Raw genomic sequence first — 9994 nt, forward strand, 5'->3', positions numbered from 1 at the left:
CTCAGCGAATATTTCATTTTTCATTATTATTATGAGTTAGCAGCTTGCATGACCACTATCTTTACCATAGCCTCACCTGCCCTCGAACGACCTCTTAAAGTGCTATGCTTCTAGGCCTAGGGTATGCAAAACCTTAGGTTTGCGGAGTTTAACGTCCAATGCGATCAAGTAGGAGTAAGCTCCTTTGAGAAATCGTATCCGACCAGTGCCTCCTAGATATAAAGCCGTCGGACTGGTCTGTGACGTCACGAGCACTAGGCCGTATAATATGAAACGGCGGAACTTCCGATAGCGATTTCTCCGTGCATACGAGTATGAATTTGCGTTAAATAATGAACTCTCAGAATAATCCAGAAACTATATTTCCGCAATAAAAAATTTATTTTACTATCGGAATATCTTTGAACATTACAATGCAGGTTAAACAGGTTAAAAGTTCATTAAAGTCTGAAAATGTCCTCGATTTATAATACTCAGCAGCTGGTAATTTACTATGAGCAATAGCTTTCATCATGAGGTTTGCTTCTCGTTCCATTTTTTTCTTATTCGGACTTTTTCTCGAACTACCAGCTTGTAAAGATAAATACGATGGACAGCCATCAAATATGCTAGGAAAAGCGCCTTCTTTTAGTTTTGGTCTCTGCAGTGAAGCTTTAATGATTTTCCCATTTTTTTCATCGAAAGCTGATGTTTCCCAGATGAGGTCATCAGGTTGAAAATGTTTATGGCACACATATTAAGTAAAAGGAAGACATCATGTTACTAACTTCTTAAAACAACCAACTGTAAAGCAAGATTGAATCACTTTCCTTATAAATAAAAACATTCAAGCTTTGGCAATGCTTTGGGCAGGTTAAATTTTAAATGCATATATGCAAATTATTTTTTTTTTTCAAATATTTAAGGATCAGTTAACACTACATATAAAAAATCTGATCATGACAGCATACGACCTCCTGCCTATTCTATGGCTTATACAGCAACGAGCTTCGAAGTATCATTAGCCCTTGATTGTTTTTAAATTAAATGTAATTTGTTGATTCATCAAATAGAAAACTATACACTGAAACCTATTTATACATGTTGGCGGGAGGTAAAAATTATAGCTTGCAGAAAGTTTCCATAGCAGACTAAGAATATTCTACCAACAATTTATTGAATCTTAATAAATTAATTAGGATTACACCTACCCGGGAATATGGAGTTGCTGAGAAGTCCTTCCTAGGTATATTTCTTAGCCACCTCTCTCTAAGAGCATCATTTTTGGGAAAGAAAAATGTATGCACCTTTTCAGTACCTTTATAATTTCCCCGACAACCAGTTACACAGCATTTAAATGGCATATTTTCTGTAAAAACAGTACAAAAATCAGTTATATAAATACTAAATGTTATAACAATTTAAATTTGCATAATTATACATTGAAATTCGATACACCATAAACCAACGGTGGAGAATTTCAAATGTCATTCAAACATTTGAATAAATGAGACTTCAAGAAATTCGTATCTGAAGAACACCTAAGCTTCTATTAAGATATCTATTATTATACTGAAATTATTACTCGCATCAATGATGATAATTTTGATATTTAAAACATGCTGAAACAGTCAAATGAAAATAATATCAAACTTCAGGCGAATCATGTTTAGAATATTTAGAATATTGAACAGTAAAATATATACGTGAAATCTGAAGAAAGACTTTGTTTGGTAAACTAAACACTATTTATGGAATGTTAAGATGAATTTACTGCTTTAATATTTAAATACATTGTATGCAAATACACAGTATAAATTTAGAAACCACATAAAATACATCTTTCAATATTGATAAGTTAATACATAATTAAACTCACAATAAAACAAACGTTTTTACTAGACTGTTCTTCAAATACTGAACGCTTTGATCACATAACTTTAAAAGTTTGCCATTCTCACTTATACTTACACTCATTATACAATGCACTCACATATTAGCTATTATATTTATTCTACACACTCACATATTAGCGTACATACGTTTGTTAACTGATATACGTAATTATTAATTTAACTAGATTTATTATACGTAACATTAGATACTGCACACATAAAATTAAAACTTCGGTGATGCACTTAAACAAAATATATTAAGTAAATTCAGAAATAAGATTAATAATAATAATAATGGCTAATCAATACGGAGATAAACATAATAAGTATACGTGTGTTACTAATAATTAAGCAATTAATACTTAATTTAATTCAACATTAGTAATAGCAAGCGTTTATTTCAATGAACAAAATATAAAGTTACATTTCAATAAATACGAACTTACCAAGTATTTCTTCTCCCCGACAGCACGTGCTAACATTCCAGTCTATGTACACCGCAAAGCAATGGCTTCCCAATTGAGAATCCAAACCTCGAGAACATCACGTGGGCCTACTAACTTTGACGTCACACTTGTTTCTACAACCTGTCCATTGGCTTTATAATCTAGGAGGCACTGATCCGACCCTCAGCCAAGCGAGATTCCAGAATCACCCCATACCGCAATGCGCATTCGAAAAATAAGTGTCCTATAATTAACTCAAATTCTCGCAGCTGGCTGCGCTCTTCATCCACCCGTGAGTCGAGTGATCCACTACGACGTGATCCACACGAGTTGTCTTAGAAAAATTAATTCTGCACTAGATAGAGATGGGAATTTCGCCCAGAAACCATGGACCTTATAAGAAATAGACTAACCCAAACGGGTTTTCTCCCTCGTTGTGAGGCGTTGCCGGCTGTCACCTTGATCACATCCGGAGGAGTAGGGACGACTTGCAGAAATTAAAGATTGTTGCCTATTGCAGCGTGTATAATTGTCAAGAAAGAGCTGGTTGTAGCGTCTCATTTCAAAAATTATAATTTCTACATATTTTTATTTTTGAAATTCAGATTGATTTTTAAAAATTTAGCATATTTATCAAGCATAATTAACGTTACAAATAATTATAAAGCTATTGCATGCTTTCAGGGCTGGATATTTTTTTAGCTTTTCCTATGCTGTAAGGAAATTTGTTACTACTTCTTTTAGAAAATAATATTTTAAATCTGAACGAATAGAAAATTTCAAACAAGCAATTTTTATGTTTTTTTATTGGTGTAAATAAGTAAAAAGTACTAAAATATTTAAAAACGAATTTTTGAATGCCAGGAACCATGGACCTTATAAGAGATAGACTAACCCAGTGGGCAGGGCGCGCGTCACCGGCATGTCGGCAAGAAAGAGTAGGGACGATCTGGTTTACTTTAACACTGAAACCTATGGCGTTTTTATCACATAACTGTTTTTAATTATTAAATGTGATACGTTGTATAGTGACGAGATTATGAAAGCCACAGTTTTTTCCAAATAGGATTTAATACATCTCATTAAAGCACTTTTTACTAAATTTCGCGCATTTTTTTCACGCGTAATTCTTGTACAAACATCTTTACTTTGGTAAAAGGTAAAAACTCTTAGCACAAAATTTATGAACTTAATTTTGCGTAAAAATAAAGTAAAATTAAATAAGATTGATAGTACGTGATGCTTTGAAATAAATAAGGTAAAATTACACAAGATCTGATATTTTTTTTTTTTTTTTTTTTTAAAATTTAATGAACATTTTCAGGCAGTGATTTTCCAAATTATAATAACATTACAAAACGATCATATTTATTTGATTATATGATCATTAGATTATTAACATTAAAGTGGATTAATTATTTTAATAATTTATAAATTCGGAGCATAAAATTTTCTGAGCGTAATGAAGGGGGGAAAAAAAGATAAAATAAAATCTAGAAGCACTCAGATTTTATATTAAGCCCAAAAGGAACCTTTTTTTAAAGTTTTGTGTGTAACCTATATATATTAAATATCATGTTCTTCGCCGGTAAACCACATACATTTGAAAACAGCATATCTTTAGAAACTAACGATGAAATTCGGGTTCGGGTGGAGGATTACATTATTCAAAATTTGATGGCTCTAGATACTGTCGTTTTTGTCACAGTGCAAGAAACATATATGTGTTCATACAAATTCTTCATTATTTAATTTCTTTACATATAATACAGGGCGATAATATTTGGTAACAACAATTTGCAAGGAGACACGGACACATATAGTAAAACAGTGCAAAATACCGCTTCGAAACTAACAGCCTTTCTAGGCTACCGCCGCTTTGGGCTAATAAATTAAATTTACAGTAAATAAAAAAAATCTTATGCCGATCTAAAAATAAATTTAAAAAAAATAATAATTATAAAATACAAGCAAAATTAATTATTACGGTTAAATACAATTTTAATATTAGAATTAAATGTATACAAATTTTTAAGAAGTCATAAGTGTTTATCACTATGATGTATTATGAAATATAATTGGAATAAAATTCTCTTATAGAAATTGTGTTATACTCATCTATAATTTTAAAAAAGCAGCACAATTTAGAATTTTAAACAAAACTTTCAAAAATTCGTTTTTAAATATTTTAGTACTTTTTACTTATTTACACCAATAAAAAACATAAAAATTGCAAGAGAAAATTGCTTGTTTGAAATTTTCTATTAGTTCAGATTTAAAATATTATTTTCTAAAAGAAGTAGTTACAAATTTCCTTACAGCATAGGAAAAGCTAAAAAAATATCCAGCCCTGAAAGCATGCAATAGCTTTATAATTATTTGGAACGTTAATTATGCTTGATAAATATGCTAAATTTTTAAAAATCAATCTCAATTTAAAAAATAAAAATATGTAGAAATTATAATTTGTGAAATAAAGCGCTACAACCAGCTTTTTCTTGACAATTATACACGCTGCAATATGCAACCAATGTTAAATTTCTGCAAGTCGTCCCTACTCCTCCGGGTATGATCAAGGTGACAGCCGGCAACGCCTCAGACGAGGGAGAAAACCCGTTTGGGTTAGTCTATTTCTTATAAGGTCTATGCCAGGAACCCGCTGACTATGATTCATTATTCCACCGGTAGCCACTCAGCGTTCTCAAAACCCTTTTCGAATGGGGATCACTTTTATAAATGATAATGTTTTGCGGACCATATTAATCTCTTCCCCTTCGAAAGCAATTTTGTTTTATTGTATGTAAACTTCTACCTTTAAAACACATTCAGTTAATTTTATATTGGATTAAATAATTAAGAAAAATTTATATTTGTTTTTAATAATTCGAAACTATTATTGTTTTAATAATCTTTATCCTATTAACTAAAATTAAATAAACTTTTGCAGATATATTAATGATATGAATGAACCTGCCGATTTTTTGCGTAGCTGTTCTGTTTTTTCATATAAACACCGCTGTCGCATCGCCATAAGTGGTGGTTGATACTGTCAAGCACAAAACATGAGTTTATGTTCAAGTTCTGTTTTTATAAAAAGGTTGTTTTAAATCTTTTCAAGACTCTGTTGTTATTTCAGACACAGCAATGATTCGCTCGAAGTCTGTTAGGTGTTTGAGACTAGTTTATGCTACCAAAGAAAGTCAAATTCTACAGGTTCAACTGTGATAAATGCAATTTAAATTTTAAGAAATATTTGACTTGCGTAGATATCATCGATAATGTGAAAGATTTAGTAGTCGCATTTATTGCGTGAACATTAAGAATATTGTCATCAGTAGCCGTTATTTTAGAACTCTACCAGTACTGCTCTATAATTAGGACTTAAATTTAAGCGCAGCTCACTGAAGCCTGGCTTTGCTACTTCTCAGTTTTTGAGTGGAACCCCAAATAAGATGAATTTCAATACTTTATATAACTGATTCCTAACTATCACCAGAAAAAATGTATCATTATTATTAAATGAATTTAACATGTAATGTCATTCATTACCATTTTTTTCCCCCTGAAGCGTGAAATACGTGCAATGCCCTTGCCGGGACTAGAACCCTCGACCTCTTGAATATGCATCGAGTGTGCTTCCAGTTGCACCACGAAAACATGTGAAAAGGAGAGATAAAATACCTTATAAATGTACCAATGTTTTTTGTTTGCTTCTTACATTTTATTTTATTTTATTAATTATGTGTAATGTCGATACTTAGTTGTATAACTAATTCGTAAATATTACCAGAAAATGTTAAGTTAATTTTATGTACAAATGCTTTTTGTTTGCTTCTTTGCATTTAACTTAATTTTAACAGCTCAATGTTTGTTGTTTTATCTATTTATTTTTGTTTCTATTTTTAATGGTTTTTCAAAGAGCTTAGGCACTTCTAATTTTAGAAATTTAGCTATTGCTGTAATACTAGAGAATGCTGTAGCTGCAACATTGCCAGAAAGAGTATCCATAGAAGTGCAGAGAAAACCATGGAAGTAGAATAGACTTCTAATTCCTCCTTCCACGGAAAAACTCTTTACACGAGATCTTTTTATTACGTAGAAAACTTTTGAAGCTCTCACACTCACCAAGCTTTATCCTTTGGAAGCATCTAAAAGCGGAAATAGTCAAATATGAACTGGAGAACTCTATTAAATTGGATTGGACTGAATTATTTAGGTATGGCAAAACACACATAAGCTATCTGCTTAAGTCTGGCTTTAAGTTATAAACTTATCTGGGATGTCTTTTTGGAGACTTTTTAAGAAACACTTGTTCGTACTCACGTTACTCATGGGAAAAGTCACGAAAACTCCTATATAGACAACCCTTTCTCCCAAATATGAATTCCGAGTGAAGCTGTATAAGCTCAGAAATTCAACTACGCGGCCGCTGGGTGGGCAAATCTCAAAGACTGAAGAACTCATGGATGCATTCCGAAATAAATTACAGCAGTGCTTCAGGAAATGAGGTGGCCCGTGAAGAACTTCGGAGTTAGGTTTCAAAAAGTGTACGGAGTGAAGACAAGCACTGATGGTATCATTTGCATTGCGAGACTCAAGGTAAACCAAAACCAAAGCAAGAGATGTTTGTTCACTTTATGCAGTCCACCTGATATAATGATGCTGGTTGGCCACAGTATATATCATGTGAAGATGCAGCTTACTGGCAAGCACATTGTAAATCTAATCATTTAAAATGTTATAAGAAAACAATGTCAATTGATTTTAGACGTAATACTGTATTTTGTAAACAGGATTTTACTTTTTGATAAAAAAATGCAGTGAGTTCGAAAAGTAACTGATCACCTGTAATTTATAGTCGTTCTTTTAATAGTTTCTAGACTATAATTCTAAAGATTTTGGTTATGCTTTCTATACCACTGCCGCATAGTTCCATTTAACGGTGCACGTACGGAATTCACGTTTACACACTGCCCACCTGCCGTGCATGAAATTCCTTTATGTTCCTTTATTAAGTCCGATATGCGATTTGCTACAATTACTAAAGAAAAATCTCTTTAAAATTTCTTCCAGAAAGTAAATTAAAATCGTCATTGGAAAGTACATTCGTCCTTTCATGGAAAACATAACCAAGGATGGAATTAATAATGCTTCGATTCAACAAGATGGCACGATCTTGCATACCATCAGGCTTTTCACGAAGTTAATCTAAGAAGTCTTCGGAGATCGAACCATTTAGGGCTTGTGGCCATGTCTTATTCCTTGTACGCATATTAGGATATCCACATGGATAATTTCTAACAACTACTGTAAGAGCAAATCAATGTTACTTATTGTGATATTGCAGAACACTTGGATAATTTCTTTTCAAACGCAGTGTACAATAACCTTATATACAATTGCCATATCTTAAAAATAGTATCTGTTGTAAATAAAATGTCATATTTTTTGTGTTACGATAGAAGCTGCTGTCATAAATTTCTTTGGTAAAAGAAATTTTTATGTTCTCTGAGAAATTTTAATTTTTTAATAAAGACTGGAGCATTTTTAGCACTAACAGATTCAATTATTTCCTTACTTTTTTCGTTCTCGAATGGTAAGCTACCCCAGTTTTCTAATTTAATTAATACAGATGGTTCCCAAGCTTTTTGATTCATGAAGCCCTTTATATAACCAATTTTGTACGCTAGAGACATTTGGGCAAAATTTATATCTTCCAAGTTATTTATTAAGTTAGTATTTAGAAGTAGTGTTAGGGAAAAGAAGAGGAGATACCCAGTAAATGAATGCAATGTAAAAAGATGCTTAAATAGTTGCACATTATCCATGCAATGGAATTAGAATTTAGAATTTACAATATCTCACTTTAATCTCAATCACCAAACAATACCCTAATGCTTCGTCAAAATTTTTCCATACAAAAAATAAACAAGTAAAATATTTTAAAGTTGAATAGAACAAACTATTTGCGTTACGACGGATTATTTGTGAGAACAACAAAATACATCCATAAAATACACACAACTCTTTCAGATTAGTCATTATAACCGATTCGACTGAGAAAATATGCACCCTTCGTTATTTGTTATTCAGCACTTTTTTATACCGTACAGAAAATTTAATTTTGCTAATCAGAGTGCATTAAATTGCAATGGTAGGCCTAAATTAACAAAACTAACCTATAAGCGTTTCATGAGATACATGTAGTAGCAGTATTCGACAAATGTTTCTTATTTTAAGTTTAACTGACAATAATTGTAGGCAAATGTCTGGTTCTGTATTTTGGTTTGATACCTAGTTTGGTGGAGAAATCTCCTTGTTGAGGTATGAGAAAGGCAACAATATTGATTTTGCTTTCGCAGACAAATTTACGAATACCAAATTTCGCTTTTTCAGGCAAGATTTTAAATTCTTCTTCTAAATACAATCAAAACTCTGGTAGACATTAGTTTTGACAGACGATATTTAATTCTCTGTGAGATGTCAAATCTATGAAGACCTCGTATTCTACTGAATTAAAACTGGATGGCTTTTTTTGTTCATGCTGAACACATTCAAACTCATTTAAATTTATCAGGTTCCTGCTATTGAACCGTTGAAAAATAATATTCAAACAAGTCTTTCAAAGCTTAGAGATGCTCGCGGATCCTTTTTAGTCAAAAAGGGCTTTGTCCCTGAAGGACTATTATTTTCGTTTTCCGATTTTGCTATAAATATCCGTTTTCCCTTTTGAAACTGTTGCCACCAAATATTAGAATCCTGCATTATATTTGAAGAAATTAAATAATGAAAAATATGTATAAATAAATGTATATTTCTCGCATTGTGATAAAACAACAGTACATACAGCCATCGAATTTTGAATGACGTAATCCTACTGCAAATACTATGGGCATGTGAAAGCCCAAATTTGAAATTTAGAATTTGTTTTATTATCAATTTCATATTTCGTAAAACTTTAACGAATTTTTGATTAACAAACTCAAGGATTTCAAAGCGAGCCATGGCAACGTTGTACAGAAAAAACATTGTTATCTCCAGCGCGGCGAAAATCTGTATCGGAAATTCTAAAGATATGCTCAATTTAAAACTATTTTGCGATATTGCTCTTGAACTGAATTTTATGGTTTAAGTGCGAAGAACATGATATTTAATAAATAAAGGTAATAGACAAAATGTTTAAAAAAACGTTCATTTGGACGCAATTTAAAATCTGAAACTTTTTTTTTTATTTATTTTCTTAAATTTTGATGTAATTTGATTCAAGAAGCTTTGTGTTAGAAGGAAGCAATCAATATCTTCCTTTTCCATGTCCTTCAACCAATATATATGTCTCCTGTTCAAAGTAGACACTTAGACGTTTGCTTCGAAAACTGTGGCATTTTTTCTTTGCAATGATAGACTCATTTTGGTTATTTTTCTAAAACTATGTGCCCAATATGCCAGTTTGTGTATCATAGCTTTATCATTTGCATTCATCACTAGAAGAGAATAACTGTCTATCAAATACTTTGCTGCCTGTTCAGGTAGTTCAATTAAACCTGTTAACGCGTTTCCTAAAGAAATCCATCTTACTTTATCCTGTAGCAGGAAGGACTCACTGATTTCTCAATAATCATGCAGTAGCATGTAAAGCCTGCTTTTAAGAGTTTGTAGAGACATAGGTATTTTCTT

General features: G+C 31.8%; 1 pseudogene; it reads right to left on the reverse strand.

The window, feature by feature from the left end:
- Positions 1 to 2497: 2497 nt before the first annotated feature.
- Positions 2498 to 2641, reverse strand: LOC146996807 (5.8S ribosomal RNA; annotated as a pseudogene).
- Positions 2642 to 9994: the final 7353 nt, after the last annotated feature.

This window comes from Stegodyphus dumicola, chromosome 6 (genome assembly GCF_044657685.1).
Source record: "Stegodyphus dumicola isolate Sdum_Otavi_A_Nest chromosome 6, ASM4465768v1".
Classification (NCBI taxonomy): domain Eukaryota; kingdom Metazoa; phylum Arthropoda; class Arachnida; order Araneae; family Eresidae; genus Stegodyphus; species Stegodyphus dumicola.